The sequence below is a fragment of the Vicugna pacos genome, chromosome 5, assembly GCF_048564905.1.
Source record: "Vicugna pacos chromosome 5, VicPac4, whole genome shotgun sequence".
Lineage (NCBI taxonomy): Eukaryota > Metazoa > Chordata > Mammalia > Artiodactyla > Camelidae > Vicugna > Vicugna pacos.
Window position 1 is genome coordinate 39,459,478 of NC_132991.1, and position 26,545 is coordinate 39,486,022.

The following is a 26,545-nucleotide window of genomic DNA, read 5'->3' on the forward strand; positions in this document are numbered from 1 at the left end:
CTCCAAAAGGGAGAGGTTTTTTTCAGTCTCAAGTACGCATGGGAAATAGCAATGATTTCTGCATATGGCCTCATGCTCCAATTTAGGCCTCATACTTTAAGTTGAATTATGTCTTAATAAGATCTCTATCTCACTCATATTTCCAAGTAGACCATGGTTTATAGATTAAATGTAAAATAAAATTAGACTACTTGAGTTAAGACAAGAATAAGGGTTCTTTAAATCAGTTCTGAACTTCAGTGAGCATAAGAATCACTTGGACTCCTTGTTAAAGATGCAGATTTCTGTGTTCAGTCTCTGGAGATTGTGAAAAAGTTGGTCTGCAGCAAGGCCCAGGGATCTGCATTTTAAACAAGCTCCTTAAATGAATTTGGTGGAGGTGGCACATGGATTACAATTTGAGAAGGTTGCTATGAAGGAAAAGAGTAGAGATAGCTACAAATACGAGAAGGGTGCTTTATACAATCAAGGTTGGAATTTAGCTCTGATGTTCCTGGTAGGTAAGAAAAAGTGAAAGCACACTGGGTCACATGTATTTGATCTTATTTTAGGAAACAAAACCAAAAACAATTCCTAAAAGCTGTGTATAAAGACTAACTTTCTCTAAGAACTAAACCGAGGGAAGAAATTTTGCTTAGGACCATAGCGTAAAGGACACGAGGTAACATGCTGAACAGATGTCTTAAATTTAATTTCATGAAAGACCCATACAAGGTTTAATCAAATAAGTCTTCTAATGATGGCTAAAATTAGTCAAACTTGGTGATTTCCACTAAGTTGGTGATGAGATAAGATGGTTCAGAAACTGTACTTTCAGATTATTTAATAAAAGTATTGGACCTGGAAATACCCCCGAAATGGATAGCCTGCCTTTGAAATTATCTTAATAGAATTTCAGCAGTTTGGAAATTAAGGGGAAATTCTTCATACCATGAATGAAGAAGTGGTAGTTCAAGGAGCATGACAGAAGCTTTACTCTGAAAAGAGTAGTTGTCACCAGCAAAGGAACTTTGGACAAAGTTGCTTTAATTTTATTTTTCTTAATCTATTTCTGTTTTTACTACTAATGTTTTTAGTTGTAATACTAATACCAATAATTGAATTTTCTAGAGACAAGTTTAATTTTATTTACATTTCCTTTTGTGTTAGTTTACCCTAACAATTTATCCTTTAATACCTTCTAGAGTCCAGTGTTAGTTTATTTTCTTACTCCAGCTACATTGGTTTTAACCATCATTTTGCCTCCTTAGTTTATCCTTTATTTTTAGCCATTTATGCTTTTTTCTTTCCTTTCAATCCATTTTTTCCTTTATGCTGACAACATGATGTACCTGCTTCAGAATTTTCCAGATCAAAACTATTTCTGGCAGGCATTAGGCTATAAAACTCTGGGGACTCAGTTAGCTCTTTGTGCAAGGACTGAAGCAAATCCAAAGCTGTTCACTGAGGAACTCACAGATTTTGCCAGCAGGTCCCTGGCAGAGTTTCCCCAAGAGGTAGCCTTCCATTTGGATGGGATCGCTGGTTGGCTCTTCAGTCTCTGTAATAGCTGTACCCTATGAGTTGCTCATTTGATTTTAAGACTTGAGGCTCTTTATCAAGGATATAACTTCAGTGGTCAAATCACCAAGATATTATGAATTGAAATAGTGGAAGTTAGTCTAGGAAGCAAACCATACATCTGCTTTTCTGGGTACTCCAGAGATTCTCCTGGATCAAATTTGACCATTAGAAGGCTTCATGGGGGTCTATGTTAACTTAAAATCTGGAATTTCTTTTTTTGAGTTGTATAAAATTCATTTCTGCCTTTACTCTAAAAATGTTGAGCCCAGGAGGCTCAGAGCTAAATGTATATTCTAAGACAGTAACTGCATTAATCCACCATCTTTAACAGCTTTATCATCTACATTTTCTCCATTTTCTTTGTCTTCAACTAACTATTGCACATGGATTTTGAAAAAAATAATATACCATTTTACATGACTTTTTATAGAGGTGGGATATAATAAATGTCATATTTCTCTAAATACATGATTTAAAAAATTTATTTTTTCTTAAGCATGTGTATGTTTCTTACAAATAAACCATTTTGTCAAGGACTATATTTTATAATGAAAATAAATGTTAAACGTTGAACTTGGAAGCCCAGTATCCTAAATTGAGAAGGATCTTTCAGGCTATCTTGTTTCACCACTTGAGTTTATAGCAGTGGTCCTTAAAATTTAGCATCAGAATGACCTGTAAGGCTTTCATTAAAACACAGCTTACCAGGCCTCACCCTAGAGTTGCTGATTCTGTAGATATGAGTGAGAACCCAAATTTTGCATTTCTAATAAGTGTACAGAGGATGCTGATGATGCTGGCCCAGGAATCACATTCTGATAATGACTGGCTTACAGAATTCAGAATTTTATGGGGTTTTTTTTGAAGATAGAAGCATATGTACTAGTCATACTGCTCTCATTTTCATGATTTCTCAAAGATGATAGTCATAACTTCTTCAGTCTCATGTGTTCATTTGTTTAATGTCCTGTGGTGTAATTCTTCTGAGCTTGAAATCTCGAAATTTATGATAGTATTTCACAGATGCCTGCAATAGCTTCCCGTGTCTGTGCGTCCAGCCTGACTCCCATGTAGCCTATTTTCACCCAACAGTCAGAGTGATTAGAAGAAAAGAGAAAGCAAATCATGTCATTCCTCTGTGTAAGAGCCTATAGGAGCTACCCAGAGAAAAGGCCAAATGCCTTACAATTGCCTCTAAGACCTTATGACCTGGTGTTCCATTTACCTAGGTGAACGCATATCTTGCTCACCTCCTTTCTGACTCCTGTCTAGCCAGACTGGCTTTTGGCTGTCCTCTGCACCTACCAAACACATGTATACTGTTCCTCTCCTAGGAGTACTCTTCCTCTAGATAGCTGAATGCCTAGCTCCACCATGTTCTTTAAGTCTTGATCAAAAGTTTACCTTCTCAAAGAGACCTACTGTGCTTCCCCTCCAGTTCCTTACCTGGCTTTATTGTTCCCAAAGCACTTTTATCACCTTATTATGTATTCTATAATTTACTTATTTGCAATGTTTATTATTCATTTTCTGTTTCTCCTAGGTGGAACATAAGACTTGCAGAGATTGGAATTTTTGCCTTTTTTGGTCTGTTTTGTTCACCAATGAATCCCAAGTGCATAGAGCAGTGCATAGCACATAGTGGGTGCTCAACAGACATTTTCTGAATAAATGAATTATTTAATTTTAGTTTCTCAAAAAGATTTAATTTTTTTTTTACTTAGATTTACTATTTAGAAATTCAACCTACAAGTACTCTTTAGAAAGTCTTGTATTCTATGTAAGGCAGCATATTTTATAATAGCACCTCTAGAAAAAACGTGAAATGTCCACTAATAGGGGATTAGCTAAGTAAATAAAGTAACTTAGTTTTGTATCATATAGCCATTAGGATGCTAAAACATAAAAGAACAACAAAAGCCTAATTCTCTATAGGCACAATATCTCCTAATTATGTAGTCCTATTTAATCTAGATCAAAATACATACATTCAAATCCTGTTTACCTCAGAGATAATGGACTGAGTATGCTAAGTTTATCAGACTCTCCTTAAAAGAAAGCAAACTGGGGACTGAAATGTTTTACTTAAAGAATTCCACACTTCAAAATATCTTAGAGAAGTAATAGTAATGATAATAGAGAATACTTGCTGTGTGCCAGGCACTGAGTAGCTCATTTTATCTTCACAATAACCTTTATAGGGTTACTGTGAACCCTATAAAGGAGATAAAGGTTGTTTTTGTCCTCATTTTGCAGGTAAGGAAACAAGCGGGTTCAAGAGGATAAGTTACATGTCCAAGGCCACATGGCTAGTAAATCATGCCACCAAATCCAGTGTCTTTTTTTCTTTAGAAAAAGTAATGATCAGAGTCTCTTTTTACTTATCTGCTTCTCCAGCTTCATATTACACACTCTCCTACATATGTGCTCACCCCTGGTCAAAGTAATCTATTTGCCATTCCCTGAAAGCCCCCCATCTGGCTTCTGGCTTTCAGAAACATTCCCTCTGCCTGAAATATTATTCACCACCAATTGTTGCCTGTTAAAATCCTACCTACACTCCAAGGCTCATCATACCCAAATTCTGAGTCAGAAGTGATTTTGCCTTCCCCTGAACTCCAGTAAGCGTGCATATATTGTCTTTAAAACTCATATAATAATTATAAGATTTTAACTTCTGCTTTTACTAAGGATGTAACTTATTGCTTCCACATTTACTATTAAATTCCTTGAGGATAAAGATTTCATTGTCTACCTACCACAATACGCAGGATTATTAGATATCTGTTGAATACAATTACCTAAAACAAATTCTGCAGATACCCTATCCAGTGTTGTAGCCCTGGCCACATGCAGGAACTAAGCACTTGAAATGTAACTAGTGCCAAATTTTTGAAATGAGGGTGGGAAGGGATAGACTGGGATTTCAAAAATGTAGAATAGATAAACAAGATTACACTGTATAGCACAGGGAAATATACACAAAATGTTATGATAAATCACAGAGAAAAAAATGTGACAATGAGTGTGTATATGTCCATGAATGACTGAAAAATTGTACTGAACACTGGAATTTGACACAACATTGTAAAATGATTATAAATCAATAAAAATGTTAAAAAAAAGAATATTTTGAGTATATTGGCTTAAATAAAAAACAGCATTAGTAACATTAATTTCATTTTTTTTTGGTCTTTTTTGATGTCAGCATCTGAAAATTTTCAAAGTACATATGTGGGTCTCATTCTATTTACTTTAGCTAGTGCTGGTCTAGTATATACCTTTACCCTACTCCATCATCGTCCACCAAGTGATCAAACCCGTAAATGAATGTGTGAATTAAGGAAGGGGCAATTCCCCGTTCTGAGATGTGCTAAAAGGAAGGTAGGCACTCTCTGGATAGATAATTTTTTGGTTTTACTTGGTCAGATTGTTGTTTTTGTCCTCAACTCATAGGATTTTGGACCAAGAAACATAAGTGAATTTTCTGTGTGTGTGTGTGTGTGTGTGTGTGTTTGTGCGTGTGTGTACACATGCATGTGTTTCTGGAGCAGAAACCATATTTAAATCTGAATATAACAGAATTATAGGAAGCTTTTTATTTTGAAGTAAATTGGTATCACGGAAAATTGAAAGCAAACAGAGTTCTCAGCCCAATAAACAATCCTTGATCCATATTCCTACCGTAACACAGTTTTGCTTCAGCCGTAAGAGAGAGCCCTCTGAGTTGCCCCCAGCCATGTCTCTCCTGCTTGCTGGTGCCTTGTGCTTTAGGCAGTTTCTTTCCAGGCAACCACAGACTGTTTACTGACTGTAATCAAAGTGACAGAGCACTGTTTTCACAACCGAGTGTTAAGAGTCGATTGCCTTTTTCACTTGGCAACCTGAGGGAACTTGAGGTACAACTTCAGGATAGTGGTGCTTGCTTCTCCGCAAGTTACCTGCACTCCTTTGAGGCTTAAAATACAGAGGATTGAGATTTATCTAGCTTGGAACACAGAGGCTGTAAGATCTGCCTTCAGATCACTATTAATAGTAAACTCCACTGGAGCACAGGCTGATTTAGGTGGGGCTGAGGTTCAGCTGTCACATGATTCTTCACCAGCCAGAACTCAGCCACCTGAGTAGCTTCTCTATTAAGCATGCCCCCCAAGAAGATGGTTATGATGCTATGGAGTCTGATTACCCTGAGGTGGTGCTGCAGAAGACAGTGTAACATAATGGAAAAGTATGCCCTGCCCCATCTTTTTAGAAACAAGAGTTAATGAAAAGGTAAGGAAGAGAAGAAGGAAAACAGAAAGAGGGGAATGAAATCTGTGATTTGGGTAAGCTGTGTTCTAGGCTTGTCTTTGACATCACTTGCTGTGATATATTGAACACTCAATGTTTTTGGCAGTGTCCACATCTTTTATAGAGAGGGAGACGGGAGAAATTGACTAGTTCATTTGCAGTGGCTCTTTAATATCTAAAGCTCTGGGACTCTGGACTCGGTGTATTCCAACATTCATCCCTTCTGAGCGACCTGAGGGTATAGCAGTCACCTTATAGTCTAAACCAAATGGTCATTGAATACTGGACTAATCATGTAATTGGGGTTGGCTGTGTTATACCTGTTAGAGTCTCTCTTCATATTCAGAATATTTTAGTGAACTATGTGCTTGCTCAAATTTAAACCATGTTTTTTGATGAATCAATAGTATGAATGCCTTGAGTAGAGCATGGCTGGAAGGTTGGTTACTAAAAAGAACTATCCCTCAAATTCCTTCTAACTTTGCATATTCAATTTTGTTTACATGATTTCATTTCAGACAGAGATTGCAGCAACCAGTCTTCTAATTAGAGCCAAGATGGGCATAACCTGTCCAGCCCTTCCCAGGATGGAAGATCTAGCGAGTAAGACCTTGGCTAGAGAGGGCAGCAATCATGAGGAGAAAGGTAAGAGCTGAATGGAGAAGATGCTCAGAAGGACAAAACTGGAATTTGTGGCATTTCTACAATGTTCCATGTGTGCTACCTGAACTAACTCCTCAAGGACATGGATAATTCAGGATTCTGATAAAATCGCCTATGCAAAGTTGGTCATTGAATTCACTCATTCTTCAAGTGTCTTTGAGCTTTCTAATCAACTTTTTGGTAAACCTGGAACTGCCCTAAAAATAGTCTATTAATTTTTTTAAAAAAGGGAAAAAGACACTTGAAGTTTCCACATCAAGGGTCCCTTTTTACATCTTAAATAATTAGTTTTCAAATTTTGTATTCAGGAAAAAATTAATAGACTAAATAGAAAATATTTTGTCATGCATAAAATTCCCTAAATTTAGCTTTCCTGAGGGATATGGATTGTAGGGGGAAAAAAGAGTATTATTTTATGGTTAAATTGGTCTCATAGATGTTGTTTGAAACGTAGCACCACTATACTGCGTTTAATGTATATTTAAAAGAAATGTGTCTTACAATGACAGGAGACACTGAGTAAACAAGTCTAACAAATGCACTATTGCAGTTTCCTGGGTGTATCTAAACTCTTGTGCTAATTTGCATAGGGATCTGCATCATGATTTGGATGTGCTCTGCCACTTTTCATTTACTCCCAAGCATTACCCTTTTCCTTTTTAAAATATACTAAATGTTTCTGAATAACAAATTGGAATGATATTCTCTAACGAGTAAAGTTAGTTCTCACAGTTGTCACTGTACTGGTGGAGGGAATGGTCATATCAGCAGTAAACTTTTTGCTCTCTATACTGACTGCATAATATAAGGTGACCCTTCATCAAAAAACATTCCTTTTCTGATTCAGGTTTTCATTCTTATTAATATTTTACTGGTTGGTTATTTACATTTTCATTGTAGACTACCCAAATACTTTGTATATAAAGGTAGGATATAATTTTTTCAATGATCCAGTGCCAGTTTGAGAACCCAAGCACCATTTCATAGGCATCCATCATAGACTTAGCCTCAAACGTAATATTATATTCCTTCTGTTTACCATGCAAGCATCAGCCTCTGCTTCAAAATACAAATATTCTTATCCTAATATTTAACATATCTTTTATATAGTGATAATTTTCATGACCTGGTTCAGACTGGTAGAGGTCATGAAGAAAGCATAATTGAATAGTAATATTATAGGATGTTTCTCTAGAGAAAAGACTTTAGAATATAATTTGCTCTGAGGGACATAGAGAATTTTTTCAGTAGGGGCAACCACAATCTGCCCCCAGTTGGGAGTAGGGCTGCGGGAAATCAACAAGGAAAAGCAACTGTGGTGTTAACCCAGCAAATACCTCCTTAAAGAGTTGAAAAGGCTGACTTTACCTTGGTAATGGAATTCCTTTTAGGAAACGCAATTCATTATTAATTCCACTTAGCTATTAGGTTAATTTACTTCTTCCTCAGAAATGCCACTTTCTGAAAATGCATTTTAAAATGAATTTTGGCTTTAAAATTTTTGTTGGTTTGCGGATCTGCCTTTCCTGTAAATTTGCCACAATTGCAGTTTCAAAAATTAGAAATCAGTGTTTTGTTTCCAGCTGAATGACCTGGACATTCAAAGAGTATCTTTCAGTAGATACTTACTTGATTATTTAAGACTTAATTTTCAAAGGAGTAATTTATAAGGTACAGATAAAAAGAGGGCAAATCACTGTACAAATTGAAGTTCATGGATGCTTATTTCTGAGTGTGCACAATCGTTTATATTGTTAGTTTGCAAAATATACCACAACCAGCAGCTGGGTCAACTTTCAAATAGAGGTAAAGGTAGGAAATGAACAATTTGAAATATAAAACTGCTTTAAACATATAGAATAAATACTGTCTTTTTCAACCAAGGGAGAAATGGACATGAATGTGTTTTTGTTATTTTAAGTATTTACATAGTCTTTTTATTTAACACAACCCACTTATTGGAATTTTGAAATTATTTTGAAAGTCATTTCTCAGCTATGTTTCACTTTTCTAGCCAAGCTTTCATTAGTTTCTTTTATATTTCTCTGACTCCCTTTAGTCAATTGGTTTTCAAACCTGGCTGCATATTTGAACTATACTTGCAGAGCTTTTAAACAAACACTGATAACCAGGATTAGCCCCAGAGAATCTAACTGAACTGGCATAAGGGGAAGCTGGCTTTGCTCATTTTTAAGTTTCCACAGCCAGAGCTGTGGGCCACTCTGTGAATAAGCTCATCATGTTTCACCTCTTTTTGTTTTCTCTCAGATGTTGCAGATCCATTTCCCATCAACTATTTTTTTTCTTCTATCATTTTTTGTGAGGTTTTAATAATTTTATTTTCATTTTTCATTTTGCTTTTTCTTTCTGAGTTTCCATATTCTGGCCAAGAAGTTCTCATTCCAGGTATATGTATTTGACTTGTAGTCTTATCTAATGCTACCAAGTTTTATGTCAATGAATTAAAGTTCAGTGATGTGTAAATAGCAGTAAAAGCAGAAATGTGGGAGGTAATACATAGAATATTCAAAGATTTGAAATGAAAGAGATAGAAAAACGGTGGGCAGTTGCGTGAGCCTGAAGGAGCAGACAAGAAATCGAAGTGCCAGTGTGGCTGTCCCTCCAAATACAGTCAAGCCAGTTTCTCTCCGAAGTTTCTTTTCCCTTACTGGTAAAAATACTGGTTGGATTGGCAAAAGGAAAAATTACCTGCCAAAAATCCCTTGGCCATATCCTGCCTGTAGGTATGTTTTGTTGGATCTATCCCAGTGTTGTAAATAATTTGAAATAGATGACAACACTTAACAAGAGGCATATTTTTCATAAAAATCTGGGTTTTTAAGCTTCTTTGGAAAAATCATTTGATTCAACAATCTCCTAGCCCTAAGGAGCTTCCCCTTTTTATAAGGGGCATGAGCTGTGGAGTTCCTTAGTCCTAGTCTGACTAGCTTTACTCATTTTTCTTACCTGCTTAGCCCATGTAGAATTTGGGCTTATTTCCTGATGAATTTATTCTTAAAGTTATTTCCAATCATGATATAAATTCCATGAAAAGAAATTACTCAGAATATTATATCACCCTGAATGTGCCTGATCTCATCAAAATACTTTGTTTAGGTAGAACAAAAGCAACTTATAAAGAGAAAGTGTTACAAGCAAAAACACCAACGACACAGAGAAGCTAAGAAACAGGTGGTAGGTTCCCAAATAGAGGCTTGAGCTCATAAAATGTGTCTTATTAAGCCCTATCCAAGAATATCTGGGGTTCTAGTTTAGAAACACAAGGTCACTTAACAATAAGAATTGGGATTCAGTGAATTATTCCAGTTCAAGCTCTTGGAAAAAGAAAAAGACAAAATGTTCTGTACAACCCAAGTGAGAATAAAGTATCTTCTGAATATTAGGAGATTGAAATTCCCAAAAGTGAGCTTCTTGGCAGAAAATGGTCAAAGTTATTTAAAGAATGACTTCTCATCTTTGAAATCACCCATTGAATAAAACAATATTAAACCACTGTTTAATAATTTAAGGACCATCATTTCTTTCTCTTTCCTCCAGCTCAGAATTTAATCACATGAAGGGCTCCCTGTATGCAGTTTCCAAAATGATGAAAACCTAATTCAGTTATTACAGAAATAACTCCAGACTTTTAAAAGGTTTCTCTGAACTAAAACAACCCCTGAGAATTCCACCACTAGCCTATATTTACATGCACTGTATTTGTGTATATGTACATTTAATTTGTAAACATGCTCATAAGTTACTTTGCAGTTGTTCTCTAGTTACACATATTGGGCAGAAGTTTCTTTAAAATTCTTTCTATAAAGTCCCTTATCACGTCAAATCCTGGGAAAAAGAGATGGAATATTAAAAGAATCAATCAATAAATATGTGGCACATTAAAACTTGTGGTATCCAGTTGAATGGGTATTCATATAATTTTTTAAAACTTCTGTGGCTAATTATGTGTCTGAATGTAAATTCGAATTTTAGATATCTAAAGAGCTGGTGCCTGTCAAGCAGTTCATAGAGCAAAGCCCATCTTTGCTTAGCAGTAGTAAATTTTCTTTATTAATTTATTTTCAAGTAAATGAAAATTAACACTGTTTTGCTCTTAAATAGGTATCTACGCTTGCTTTATCCCATTAAAATGCATCTAAAGACTGTGTTAACTTCACCCCAGTGTGACAAATACTTTCAGGTAAAGCTGAACTAAGAAAAATAGCTTCCTAATTGAAAATAAATGTGTGAACTTTCAACAAAGTGACAATATAATTGGCTTTTATCCTTTCCAAATTTTATAACTACCTCAAAGAACAATCTACCTCAAGAACTAGTAGTTCAGATACTAGGTTCTACATTGGATTGCCATTAAAGGTGTTTGTGGGGTAAAATTCAAGTGGAAGTAATTATCATTTAGAATTGAAGTTAGTCAACATTTAAGAATAGATCCTAAGTACAGAAGTGTACTGTTAATATCTTAAATTATATTTCAGGGGTGAGTGGGTAAATTAATCCTCATAGTTTTAGAAAACTGGTAAAATAACCATCAATATTAAGGTGGAATGCATAATATGTTTAGATTACAAATTAAACATTAATTACCAACCTTCAGTGAGTTCACAATGTTCCTATACATGAATGATAATGAGAAAAAAATAATCTGCACAGCAACCCATGTGAAGAAATTTCACTATTTAGTCACATGTTCATTCCTTGATGAAAAAGAAGCACTTGTCTTTATATGCTTACTATATGGGTACTTTCAGCTAATCCCTAAAAATAAGGAATCACAAGATCTAGGAGTGAGCTGGAGTCAGGGAGATGGACTAGCAACAAATTCCAATCAGAGCACTGTCTAATTGAGAAAACTTCCCCTCATGTCTTTAAGCCTTTCAAACTCAAGGCCATCTCAGATCTGTCTAATCATGAGCCCATTAAGTCATCTTGGCTGCCATGAAGATGAAACTGACAGCACAGTTATTTGAGTCAGATTAAAGAGGCCCGAGGTGGTTGAAGGGAAGGATTAGGAGGCCTGGAGTGCTAAAAAGACATCCCAGCTCTAGTTCCCCAAGAACCCAGTAGCACACGGCTGTCAAGAGTACAAAGCTATATGTAGAGAAAAATCTTCAGAGGGAAGCAGGGATTTTGCAGTATGTCAACAAGGTCATCAGGCACAATTTGACTTTCTACCTTTTATTGTACCATCAATATGATTTAAGCAGTAGTTTGTGAATTGATCAAATAGCCAACACATACAATCATTTCTGGGACTCAGGTCATAGTAGAAATTATTTGGCATATAAATGTGGTGCTTGGTGAAAACCACATTTTCTTTGTGAATCTTCACAGAGGCCTTTTGTCTAATAGGTATATCTAATAAGGCACAAGTAAAATAAAGCTTCTTACCCCTATTTTGTTAAAAAGAAGAAAGCCTTTGAAGTGGAGTTTGTGGTAATGTATCACTGGGCTAAAGAGTAGTCTTCTCAAAAGTATGATAAGAGTTCTATAAACAATCTAGGAAATGCCCAAGATGTTAATACAAATTGATATTATTATAGGACACACATTTTTAGTTATTGTTTCAGCAAAGGCACTCTTTCAGGATGAGAATTATTCACTTTTCAACTACAGAATTTCTTGGCAGTTTCATTCGTCCTTCCTGTTGTGGTGGGAGATATATTACCATCACCAGTATTAACAATGATACCTGTTCCTTTTGGCAGGGGTTGGGAAACAGGGGAGGAGGGGAGGGTGAGCGCTTAATCATGTCCCAGGACATGTAATAAACACCGGACAGACATTATTTATTTACACAATCCTGCAACATAGGTATTATCATTCCTATTTTATAGGTAATGATAGAGGCTCAGAAAGTTTAGATCTTTGCCAATTAATAGTGGAGCTAGGATTCGTTCTGCCAGCCCTTGCTTTTAGCCACTTCTCCATATTGCTTTCTGGTTGTTTCCACCACAGAAGAAACTGGCCAAGAACTTTCAAAACATCTCTATTTCTCTATCCCCGTGTTAAGCACACCATTCATGATAAAATACAACTCAGTAAAAGTCAAACATGTATCAGATTACAATTAAGCTGAGAAATCAATTGGTGAAAATCCAGATACATTGGAATCATAGAATTTTAAGAATGAAAAGCATCCTTATATATTCTTGATTCCAGTTCCCATCTCTTATAGGTGTCTTTTCTGAGGTGACAGAGCTCATTAGTAGCAGAACTTGAATCAGAAGTCAGGACTTCTGTTCAGAGCTCAACCTACTTTTCTCTACTATACCAATAAATAGTATTATTCTTGACCTTAAAAATGAAGTCACTATTAGATTCTCCAAAAGAATAAGGTACCAAACTTACTTGAGTTATCATTTAATCAAAACAGGTTGATTTCTAGAAATTTTGAAAGAGCACGGTTTGTGAAGAACTCTGTATACATTTGCTCTTCACATTGTGACTATATATATAGTCAGAAATGAAGTTATTCTTGCAACTATGCTGATAAATTACTAATATTTAGGGCCAACATATAAGTATCCATTCATAAATGTAAAACTGTTTAGAAAGACCAGCTCTGGTGTTTACACAGAACTAAGTTACATTTACCTGTAGAGAAGCATGGTGTGTAAAATAGGCTCATTAACATCCATTTCTGGGAACCCTTTTCAAAGAAACAGTTTTCTTTATATCCTATGGTAGGAGTTCTTCTGAAATATACAAGACCCAGGACTTTTCTCTGAGGGAAATGCTATTTTGTAATGTTTTTAGGGGTAGTATTATTGCTACTCAAGGTAAAATCTTAAATGAAAATCAGTATGTTTTACCATGTCATTAGTGATTATAGTTGTTTTTAAAGCAGAGGCTTCAAGTTCTATTTTCAGGCCAATTTGACCAGTACTGACTGGAAACCCAGGTTGAAATCAGAGGTCTTTATTCCACACAGAGCACTCACTACTTGGACTGATTGTGATGAAATATTTTCATGCAAATTCCTATATGCACTTATACCTTTATCTTTGTCCTCATATGCTACATTACACCACCTGTTTTATTAAAAAAAAACTTTATGATTTTTAAAACTCTTCTTTCAATTAATACTATTGATTTTTCTGCCAGTAATTTTCTGTTCTAATTATATGACTGCTAATTGAATAAAACATTTATGATTATGCTATAAATTTTTTTAAAGAAAGGTACAGAAAATATAGATTATAGATAAAGTAAATAATTTTTTGTCTAAGTGGCTCTCCCTGGTAATTGATAATAATGATAATAACCAGTTATTAAATATACACAGAAAAAAATACAGAAATATATGAAGCTTATGAAACAATTCATCAAGAAGATATATAATACCCTTTAAATCAATAAATTCAATGGTAAATATTTAATATAAAATGAATATATTAAAATAAAGAAATAACATAATGGAGCATATAGGGATCATTTTATTATTAAAAGGTGAAATCTCTTTTTAATGGTTAGTATTGGTGAGAATAGATGATTTTAGAGACAAATGATAATGTTTTTTAGACAGCTAAATGCCTCTATATTGTTATCACTCCCTATATGCATGGCATCTTCAAAGCTGTTTAAAAAAAGACTAAAGCACAAGAATGATAGTTCCAATTTCACTACATATTTATGTTTAAAAAATACTTGACACACTGGACATTTAAATAGATAATTTACAGCTACAAAATCAATTAGGTTAGCTTCGTGTAAAAAAAAATATTTTCTCTGACTACAATGAACCATAAGTATCTACATGTTTCAAAAATACAAGCTCAGTACTGCCTAGTCTGTACCATAAGTCACCATTTCCAGACACAGCCTCTATTTCCTTTGAGATAAAGGAATGGTAAGCAGTTTACACATCAAATGAAGCCTTTGGTTCCTATAATTTACATTATAACAACATTAGGTTAAAAATAGCAGCATGAAGATGATTTTAAAATAAGAAAAATGATCTGATGGCTAGATTCTATGGTTCAGATAATGAAATGTTTTGCCAGCTTACCTGATACAACAGAGCCTTATGGATCACAGCATAACAAAGCCCACATCCAAGATGGTTAGAGTATGAGTCTTCCCCTGCAGTTGTTCAGATTTTTGGCCACAGAGGTTTACATATTAACTACAATGTTTGTTTTCTTTGCTTTGCTTTCTCTGTGAACAAGAAAACAAAGAGACCTTTCCAGAATCCTCTCTGCTTATGTCTCCGCTTCCTGTTCTGAGATTCACTCTATGGTACCCAACATATATCAGAAAACAGCTTTGGGGGGGTGGGGGGGGAAAGCTGACAGCACTCAACATGGTACCGCCATCTACTGGCAGACACAGAAAATTGAACAAAGGGAAAAACATCCCCATTAGTGTTTATCGTAAGGTAAAATGTAACTTATCTTCAGCATATGAGTATGTATAAAAATATTCTTTTGTGTGCTAAATTACTTGAGTATGCAGATTTTTTCTAATATTTTATAGTTTTCTAATTTTTTTAAGTTTACAGAGTTGATGCAACCATAAACGACTACAATTAAAAACCTTACAAATTTCTGTTTGAAAATTAGGTTTTTAGATTACCTTACACCTTACATGTAGAGTTTTACAAAATCTCTCTTGTGGTCTGCTCTTGTCTTCTAAAAACTTTTTCTTTTCACGGGAGAATTCTTTTCTGTGAGTAATCTGACTCCTTAAAGAACAGTGTAATAGGCATTCACTGATAGTCATTTTGTGTTGCTTTTTGGTAAAATATTTATAAGAAATAATATCTGAATGTGGAAAAATATTTTAAACTTCAATGATGCCTAGCTAATTTAGATCTATGGAGTATTTAGTGTATATATATGACACAAAGAACAGTTGAAATTCATCTTACATGAGATAATTCAATCATCGGTTATATATTATATCTATATCTTTAAACTACTTAAGAAAACATGATTTATAAGGATATTGAAGAACATAAGACATAAGCAAATTCCAGCCCCATTTTGCCTAATGGAAGGAAAATAAATCCGAGTGAGTCACTTGAGGCTCTTCACAATGATTTCAGGTTTACACTCTTCTCATGGAGACTGGTCTAAGTCCAAGCATGCTTACATACATGGAGAAAACAGAGTAGGATCCCCAACCTCCCATGGTTTTATGTGGGCATCCAGTGAGATGTAGAATCTTGTATGATCCTTGGGCATCATCATCTCTCCACGCAGACATCTACCAATGTGTGCCTACATTCCCATTTAGCCCCAGAAACACTATCGATTCAGTTTTGCATGGCAGCATCCCCTTTTCATGACCATTAGTTAGTTACCTCAGGTTTTGTCTGCTCTTTCTCTCGAGTAAGTAACTTTTGTTCCTGTGCTTAGCGGAGGAGGGAAGAAAAACAAGTAGCAGCTTTACATGGTTGCTCTGGGCTGTAATTGACTGACTTAAGTCTCACGTCCCAAGCATCCCACATCGGCAGCTCTGTTCTACTGTTTCCTTTGCATGGGGTGTAATGTGTTCTTTGGGCTTCAGACAAGTGAGGCACAATCCCTACTACTTTAGAATACTTCAACTTCTCTTCTTTATTCCTTTTTAGCTACTCCTGGGAAGACAGGCTATGTGGGGAGCCCTTATCAGAGGCATCAGTGGGTTGGGTTCCCTTGCTTCCTTACAAACTTTATTCCATTACCCAAAGAGTTTAGCTTGGATCTCTTCCTTCTATGTCAGTAGTAAACTGGATCCACAAGTTTTCCTCTGAAATCTTTCTACCTTATATCTAATGTGTTAGTTTGCTTGGGCTGCTGTAACAAAGTGTCATACTGAGTGGCTCAGACAGACAAATTTTATTGTCTCACAGTTCTGGAGGTTAGAAGTCCTAAATCAAGGTGTCAGCAAGATCATGACCCTTCTGAAACCTGTAGGGATCCTTCCTTATCTCTTTCAGCTTCAGGTAGCCCAGACATTCCTTAGCTTGTGGCAGGCAGTATAACTCCAACCTCTGTCTCCATCTTTCTATGGTGATATCCCTATATCACTTCATATTGTCTTCCTTCTGTGCATATGTGTCTCTATGTCCAAATTTCCTCTTTCTATAAGGACACCAGTCATTTTGGATTAGGGTAAACCCTAATGACTTCATTTTAACTTACTTACCTATGTAAAAGCCCTATTTCCAAATAAAAGCATATTCTGAGACACTGGAGATTAGGACTTCAATATATTTTTTTTCCCTGAAGGGGAGTGGACACAATTCACCTCGTACACTTAAATTAAAACCTTTTAAATTTAAAACACAAGAATCTGATTATTCTTTTATCTGTTCCCCATGACAATTCCACTTCGGAAATAACAGCCTTAAAATCTGGCCAGAATTTGAGGGGAGTGGCTGGGGGAAGAGCCTCAAGTAATAGTGAAGAATTTAATAACAATAACAAAAACCAACATTTATTTAGTATTATGTGATACACATTGTTCTATGCATTTTCTATATATTCATTTAACCCTCACCTATAGAAGAGATCATTATATATATTTTATAGACAAAATAATGAGATATAGAAGGAAGTAAAAGCACATTTTCACATATCTTACCACACAGGCAATTATAATACAGTAAAATAACTACTGTGCTACAAATACGCACCAAGTGCTGGAGGAGCATAAGGGAAATGAGCTTCCACTAACTTAGACCACTGCTACTCACACATTAAGTGAAAATTCAAGACAATTTACTGTTTTGTTGTATAAGTTTCCCATCAGAGATATTTCTATTTTCTAGGAACTTTTTTTCCCTAGTCACAGCCGGATTATCCATTCACTAAATGTTCGTTAATTCTGGAAGTCCCTAGCAATCCATACTAATTCCTCCACTAGTAGTGATACTTAGAACTATATTCCTTCTAATGCCCACTTTTGAGTATCCAAATACTCAGAAGAGTTCCTGGTAGTGTTTTTCTGGGGAACTGATTGTTTTAGGTGACTCTGGGCTGTGTGTGTGTGTGTGTGTGTGTGTGTTTTAAAGTATAAACTCTATTCTGAGGACAATGAGGGGGAATTATCATGAGATAAAATTTGGGGAAGAAAAAGAAAACAATGAAGTTCTATAACAAATCAACGGGCAGAACTATAGCAAATTTAACAGAATTATATAATTATAATAAGTGAATATAAATTAAAATATAAATTATAAACATAAATTTTACCAAATTTAACAGAATTCACATCATCATGAAAATATTAGTCTTATTTGATTCAAATATTCATTGCTAATATTTTTAATTGTTCCACTAGATCTGTCAGTGAGTAATTATGATTTCAGATATCCAAACCTTATTTACCAATTCTCTTTTAAATTTTCCTAGATATCTCCCTCTCATTGCCTCTCCTACCCGCCCACTTACAATTTGGAATGGTGGTTCCCTTGGCCTATTCCAAACACAAAAATAGTAAATCTGAAAAATCAAGACAATATCTTGAGCTAAGATGAATATATAAATACTATATTTAATATCCTAGCTACATCTATGAAGTGAGAGTAGGACACCTTGGGGAAATAAAATGTAATAAAGAGCTCTCATAAGTTATATATATCATAGATACAGCAGTGAAAATTCATTAGACAGTTTGGGAGGAAAAACTGAAGACATCTTTTATTTATTTATTTTATAATTATTTTTTATTGAAGTACAGTCAATTACAATATGTCAATTTCTGGTGTACAGCACAATGTCTCAGTCATGCATATACATACATATACTCATTTTCATTTTTTTTATTAAAGGCTATTACAAGATATTGAACACAGTTCCCTGTGCTATACAGAAGAAATTTTTTAAAATCTATTTTTATATATAGTGGCTAACATTTGTAAATCTCAAACTCCCAAATTTATCCCTTCCCACCCCCTTTCCCCGGTAACCATAAGATTGTTTACTACATCTACAGTCTGTTTCTGTTCTGTAGATGAATTCATAATGTCCTTTTTTTTTTCAGATTCCACATATAAGTGATACCATATGGTATTTTTCTTTCTCTTTCTGGCTTACTTCACTTAGATTGACAATCTCCATCCAGGTCCATCCATGTTGCTGAAATGGCATTATCTTATCTTTTTAATGGCTGAATAGTATTTCATTGTATAAATATACCAGAACTTCTTTATCCAGTCATCTGTCAATGGACATTTAAGTTGCTTCCATGTCTTGGCTACTGTATATAGTGCTGCTATGAACACTGGGGTGCATGCATCTTTTCAAATTAGAGTTCTTTCCAGATAAATACCCAGAAGTAGGATTGCTGGATCATATAGTAAGTCTATTTTTTAGTTTCTTGAGTATTCTCCATACTATTTTCCACAATGGCTGCACCAAACTGCATTCCCACCAGCAGTGTAGAAGGGTTCCTTTTCTCCACACCTCTCCAGCATTTATCGTTCATGGACTTTTGAATCATGGCCATTCTGACTGGTGTGAGATGATACCTCATTGTAGTTTTGATTTGCATTTCTCTGATAATTAAGCGATATTGAGCATTTTTCCATGTGCCTATTTGTTTTGTTATGTTTTTCCTAAAAGTGAGCTCACAGGGAAGAGTCTTTTTTTAAAACATTTTTTATTGAGTTACAGTCATTTTACAGTGTTGTGTCAAATTCCAGTGCAGAGCACAATTTTTCATATATTATATATTCATTGTCACATTTTTTTTCACTGTGAGCTACCACAAGATCTTGTATATATTTCCCTGTGCTATATAGTATAATCTTGTTTATCTATCTTACATATGCCTGTCAATATCTACAAATTTTGAACTCCCAGTCTATCCCTTCTTACCTCACTCCCCCTTGGCAACCACAAGTTTGTATTCTATGTCTATGAGTCTGTTTTGTCTGTTTCTGTTTTGTATTTATGTTCTTTTTTTTTTTTTTAGAGTCCACATATGAGCAATCTCATATGGTATTTTTCTTTCTCTTTCTGGCTTACTGCACTTAGAATGACATTCTCCAGAAGCATCCATGTTGCTGCAAATGGCATTATGTTGTTGGTTTTTTATGGCTGAATAGTATCCCATTGTATAAATATACCACCTCTTCTTTATCCAGTCATCTGTTGATGGACATTTAGGCTGTCTCCATGCCTTGGCTATTGTAAATAGTGCTGCTATGAACATTGGGGTGCAGGTGTCTTTCTGAAGTAGGGTTCCTTCTGTATATATGCCCAGGAAAGGGATTCCTGGGTCATATGGTAAGTCTATTCCTAGTCTTTTGAGGAATCTCCATACTGTTCTCCACAGTGGCTGCACCAAACTGCTTTCCCACCAGCAGTGTAGAAGGGTTCCCTTTTCTACACAACCTCTCCAGCATTTGTCATTTGTGGACTTTTGAATGATGACCTTTCTGAGTGGTGTGAGGTGATACCTCATTGTAGTTTTGATTTGCATTACTCTGATAATTAGTGATATTGAGAATTTTCCCATGTGCCTATTTGTGAAGACATATTTTAGAAAGTTGAATAAAACCCAAGGATATAAAAATGTGATGTGATAGAAAAAAAAAAGAACATCAATCTCTAAAGTAAATACCAAGTAGATATAGTGCAAGACAAATTTCCAGAAGTGAAAAGGCTCACCAAATGTTCACTTGATGAAGAAGAACACACATTAAGATGCATTATAAAATTTCAGAACATCAAAGATGAAAGAACAAACAAGAATCAGATCACTATCAGAATAATAAGTGTTGGTAGATAGCAAGGAAGAAAGGCCATCAATAGGTGTGGGAACATAGTTTCAGTTTTATTCCCAGCCAAGTTGGAAAATCAAATACATCTTGTATGAGAAGCAAAAAAAAAAAGATATTTCAGATTATCTAAACTCTGAAATTTTAAATCCCCTATTTACTTTTTCAAAGAGTCATTTGAGCATATATTCCAGTCAAGAAAGAAAGAGAGCGGTAAGGAGGGAGGGAGGAAGGGAGGGAAGGAGGAAGGAAGAAGGAAGAAAGGAAAGAAGGTAGGAAGGAAGGAAGGGAGGAAGGAAGGAAGTTAGGTAGGAAAATCAAGGCAGAGAAAGACATGACATCCAGATTCATCCATGAATCTGCCTAGTTGTGGAGTAATATCCTACCCCAGATAATTTTTTTTCTGGAGTCTGAAAATGCAATCAGCCCACATTGTAAGATGGAAACAAAGGACATCCACAAAGGAAATCTGATGTAAGGACCAAAAATAAATGGGATGGTTAATTCCTTTTTGTTAGTCTGTTGATGTGATGAATTGCATTAATTGATTTTTGAATGTTGAACCAATCTGGACCACATTTCAATGACTGATTTGAACAAAACAAGAAAAATAAATGATGATTACTGTGACAATATACCTCAGAGCAAAAAGAAAAATAAATGTCCACAAAGAACCTTTATCCTTTGTTACTAAAGAAATTCATTCTTATGTTGTCAGGGTTTATCATTTTAAATACAAAAAAGAAAAAGAAAAAGTGACTAGAAGGGTGATATCATTTTCTACAATTCTAGCTTCACTGTAGCCTTTGCAGATAGAATGATAGATGATCTTCAGGTCTTCAGGAAGTGGATCCTGAAGTTTAGGTTAAATAGACACTAGCTACTAATGTCGGGCTTCTGGAACTTCAATGGTATCTGGCCATACTTTGTAAGCATATTAACTGGACATATATCACAAAAATTCAGAGTAGAATAGAGTTATAACCTCCAGTTAGGAATTTTGAGTTAGTCTCTTCATTCCTTCAGCCTCTAGTTCCTCAAGATCTTCAGAAACTTTGTTGGTAGAGCTATAACTTTAGTTGGCTCTATTTTGATTTCATAAGCATCATAGCCAAATAATGCTTTTTCATAAACTTCAAGAAAAAGTTCCCAGACGCAGGCCCCATTTTCCTGTTTCCAAGACTATTATTTCCAATGCAGTGTTTAGAGGAACAGTCTTGTCCTACTGGGCAAATGAGGTACCACTCTACACCCATCAGAATGGCTTAATTTTAAAAGGCTGGTAATACTAGTGTTGGTGAGGATCTGGCTACAGAAACTCTCATATACTATTACTGGAATGTAAAGTAGTATAGCCACTTGGAAAACCTGTTTGGCATTATCAACTGAAGTGGAACATAAGCAGACCCTATGCACAAATGAGCTCTGCTCTTAGGTATATACTTGATAGATATGTATGCTAATATACAACAGTGTCCATAGCAACATGAGTGAAAACAGTTTAAATGAGAAAGAACCCAAAGATCCATCAACAGGAGAATGGATAAAAGAATTATGCTATGTTATTTATCTGTAATATTGCACAGAGATGAAAATGAAAGAACTACAGCTGCTCTCTGATGCTACATAATGAATTTCACAAATATAAGGCTGAGCAGAAAGAAGATGAACACACAAAAACAAAACATTATGATTCTTATTATTACATTTAAAAGCAGGTAAAATGAATGCTAATATTCAAAGTAAGGATAGTGAATCCTCTTGAGATAATGTGATGTTTGGCAAGGATTAATTGAGACTGAGGCCATTCTGGGGGCTGGAAGATTCTGTTTCTTGACCTGGGTGGCAGTAGCACAGGAATTCACTTCATGATAATTCATTGAGCCAGATATTTATGTTTTGGACACTTTTTAATATGTGCATTATACTAACATTTTTAAAAAGACACATTAAGGTTTTGACAGTTATTTCTCAGAGGAGGAAGGGAATGAAGGGCAAATGTGTGGAAATTTCAGGATTTGCTCTGTATATTTCTGTTCTGTTTGAACCCTGTACAATTATATATGTATGTATTATTAGTGTAATTTAAAAATATATTTAAATTATTAAAAATACATTTAATATGTACCTTTATACTGCTTATATTTATTTGTTCCTCAGTTGTTCGCTTCTAAAGTTGAGTTTAGAATAGATCCCTTCTGCTATTCAAAAAGACCTTGGAATTTGTCTTCTTCCAAAAGACCTCATTCATGATGATACTCAGCTTCCATGCTTCTGTCTTTAGTCACCTTAATGGTAAAGTTACCTACCACTGTGCTTGCATTTACTTTTATTAATTATTATTATTTCATGAAAACTTAAATTAATTTACATTATGTTTTCTGTTCCTTTACACCTCTGTAGTCCATACTCCTGCTGTTAAATATTGACACTAGCTTACTTTCGCCCAGTGCTTGATATATAAGGTGTGGTAAATTATAAAAAGGAATAAATGGTGTTTTTCTGAAAGAAGATAATGAAATACTTTTACATCTATTACATCCTTTTTTCTTTGCAACATCTCTAAAAGTTGAGAAGTGTAGATATTTTTCACATTTTTTAGCTGAGAAAAATTGGTACAGAAAAGCAAAAATTACATGGTGATAAAAGTCAGTCTAAAAAACAGGATAATTGTCAGTTTAAAGTCTGTTCTGTAGACAATGTGATTTATATCAAGGGCTCAAATATTCCAGATATAACAACTGTCAAAATATTATTTAGGTGTGCTTCAACTCAGTAATACTAAATTATTTTATCTTTATTATAAAAGAATAATACAATAAAAATACTCCATTTCTCAGTGGTTTCCAACATACACTACCCTCCATGTTTTTACTATACAGCTATGTAATTACAGTTTTCTAAAGGTATCTTGGGCAACTATGCCTTTTTAATTGCTCCTTTCTCAGTTTGAAATTGTTTTCTGTTATTGACTTTTTCAATCCTATTTCCCTCCAACACCTAACCAACAGCTATTTATCCTTGAAGACTCAGTTTGTATAATGGACTTGATATCCTGTCGTGCTCTCCTCATAAATGGCTTAAACACCCTCTTCTGCATTCCCCAGATGGTTGTATTATATCATATTATATGGTAGTGTTTTTCATATTATATTACATTGTAAGTGTTAGCTTATTTATCTCCAACTATCCTCTTCAACACTTTCCCACACAAGACCAAGAGTTCCTTGAGAGTAAGTACTCTACTTTTTAATTTCCTATTCTTTGTTACTTATCACAATGCCTGGCACATAGTAGGTATCCAAAATGTATCTGTTATATGTAGAATGATATTGTGTCACTATGTATATATTGGTATATTATTTACCTCTTTAGTTGAGAAAGCCAGTTATGAGAAAAACTTTGCTATCTAATACCAGAGAACAAAATTTTACTCTACTCTATCTTTAAAAAGGTAGGAAAATTTACTTCACCTCACCACTAGTAACAAGTTGTGAGAACCTATACCTAAGTGCAAAGAATTAACTGTAAGCTTTCAGTGTTACCTTTCATACTATTGTACATATTGTCAAAAGTGAGAATGTTATCTATTAAAATGGCTAAATGTTCTTAGGTGCTTGTAAATGCCATTATTACCATGGGGTTTCATTAGGAAAGGACAGATAGGAAGCAGATAAGGTCAGATATTGGAGATACGCTTCTCTGCTTCTTGCAGAAAAGATCGCTGGATAATCTGTTTACCCATATGCACACACACTTTCTGCTCTAGGGCTTTGTGACTAAGTAACAGACCTTTTTTTTTTTCCTACACAAACTTTGTTGGTGTGACACTGTCAGGCTGTGGGATCAGCTAAGATAAAGGGAAAAATACATTGTTGTTTTTTCTGGAAGTCCTTAACCTCTCCTGTTAATTGTAAGCAAGCATTTAGAAATTCACTTATACAATTTCTCATTCTGTCTTCTAAAATTTGATGCATGCAAATAACTGTGCCCAAATCTATGCATGATTAGGTCAATACAAGAAAAATTAAATTTTTAAATTTAACATACACTCTTATTTTTTGAAAATACTTATTTGAACTTACATTAAATTTTTGCTGTTTGTCTAGCATTATTTAATGCTAACAATAAGATAGAAAGGCATACGTAGAATGTATGTCCAAGTCTAGAGGGTGTAATCCTTTGAAAAGCTTGTTTTATGTAAGATGTATTTTTATGTAATTTATCGACTTTAAGAGATGAATTTAGCTGGAAAAAAAGTTCCTCACAGTTTGAAAGTTCACTTTATTAGTGGAGAAAAGAAACTAAAAGAATTATTTTTAATCAGATTAATCACAATTGAAATTATTATGTATTTATATTTCAGGAAATAACTACTTTGTTTTAATTTTACAAAGATAAATATATTAATGAAACTTTCCAATGTGCTGTGAGCAGAAAGAGGGATGTTTGTTGAGAAAACTGTGAAGATCAGGGATGTAGGAGGAATTGGGAGATGCTGATGAAGGAAAAGCTGGAAAGGAAGCAAGGGATTGCATTCTTAAGGGGCTCTATCTACTAAAAGGGGGTCAAGAAGAAAGGCAGGGAGAGACATGGATGTTACTCTTGTAAACCTGAGAGAAAGATGATGGTATGTGTAAGGTGATGGACTTGGAGTTAGATATAAGTAAGTATATGGTTTTGAAATATAGAATTTATGTTGTATATATGAATTTCAGTCTATATCTAGGTGTGTGAAAAATTATATATTAATAGTGACTTCAATTTCAGTAATTATCAGGGCACCTCCACCCATCATCTTAAAGTTCCAAAGTCTTGTATAGGACCAAGGCGTGAAGGTAGAGGTGAGCAAGTCAAGGATTCGTTTATTCAACAAATATTATTGAGCATCTACTGTTTGCCAGGAAATTTTCTTGATGCTTAGAACATATCAATCAGTAAACAAGATAAAGATCTTCACTTTCATGAAGCTTATGTTTTAGGGATGGAGAAGTTATAGGCAATAAACAATAATCATAACAAATTAGTAAATAATATTATATGTTAGAAGATGATGAGATTTAAGTAAAGAAGTTAAAATTGAAACATAGAAGGAATTAAAATGTTCATGGCATGGTTGCCTGTTGTTTTAAGTTGGGTTATCATACAAAAGATTTATTAAGATAATAACATTTAAGTAATGACATGTCTTTGGAAAATTTTGTCAGAATCTTTTGTGAGGCTGGGAATCTTGGTGTCAGGGTTCACGTCTTTTGGATGTAAAATTCAGCCATTCTTTTTTTTTTTTTAAATTGAAGTACAGTCAGTTACAGCATGTCGATTTCTGATATACAGCACAATGTTCCAGTCATACATATACATACATATATTTGTTTTCATATTCTTTTTCACTAAAGGTTATTACAAGATATTGAATATAGTTCCCTGGGCTATACAGAAGAAACTTTTAAAAATCTATTTTTACATATAGTCAGCCATTCCTTTTTAAGGTTTTGGTCTCTCTGCTACTAAAGAGAACTCATATTCCTGCTTCAATCTCTGCACCATTTCAAGGGGTTACTCCAGAAATCTCTCACTGTTTCTTGCTTCTTTAACTTTCTCTTGATTCCTCAAACTCTAGCCTCCTTTTGTTTCTTCACACTGTACTTCTATAACCTACTATTTTCTATTCAGTTTTCCAGCTTCAGTAGTCAGGACAGGTTTTGGGGTGCATTTACTGGAAACCTTGTTCGTTTTCTCAGAATCCCTTGCACATCCCCTTCTTTCTCTTGCCTGATGTCTGCCTGGACCAGGTTTCTCTCCTTTGGACTCAGAAACAAACACCACAATATTCAAGGTAGGAGAATCTGCTTTCCTGAGTGGCTGCTGAGTGGCTAGATGATGCAACTCAGAAATGCTCTCAGTTAGCTCTCCATGGCATCAACCTTGACTATATGTAGTAAGTCTAATTGAGAGCCCACAACCTAGGCGGTTAGGAAATACCACATTTCCTTGCACTCTACAAACCTACTTGGATTTTGATGCCCTATCTCACTGAAGTGGCAGGAAATCCTGTTATTTTCAGGACTTATTTCCTCTCTCCCCCATTACCGGAAGTGAAGTTTCCAAGATCTTACCCAAAATCATTAGCCTTCTATCCAAACAATTTGCTTCTCAGTTTTTCATTGATTTGTCTATCATCCTTTCACCTTTCTGATATTTTGGCATACGGATATATAACAATAAGAATATAATGGCTTGTATTTCGTGGGCACAGTGATTGGTACTGTATTGTGCTTCATGTGGATTTTTTAAATT

At 34.8% G+C, this 26,545-nt stretch overlaps 1 protein-coding gene across 1 annotated transcript in view; it reads left to right on the top strand.

Annotated features, from left to right (window-relative positions):
• LOC102528082 (sodium channel protein type 2 subunit alpha) overlaps positions 1–26,545 on the top strand; it is a 272,534-nt gene that overhangs the window by 107,692 nt on the left and 138,297 nt on the right. Inside the window, exon 4 of the mRNA XM_072961091.1 lies at positions 6,372–6,498. The gene's annotated coding sequence lies outside the window, so the exon portion shown is untranslated. The remainder of the gene's footprint in view (positions 1–6,371; positions 6,499–26,545) is intronic.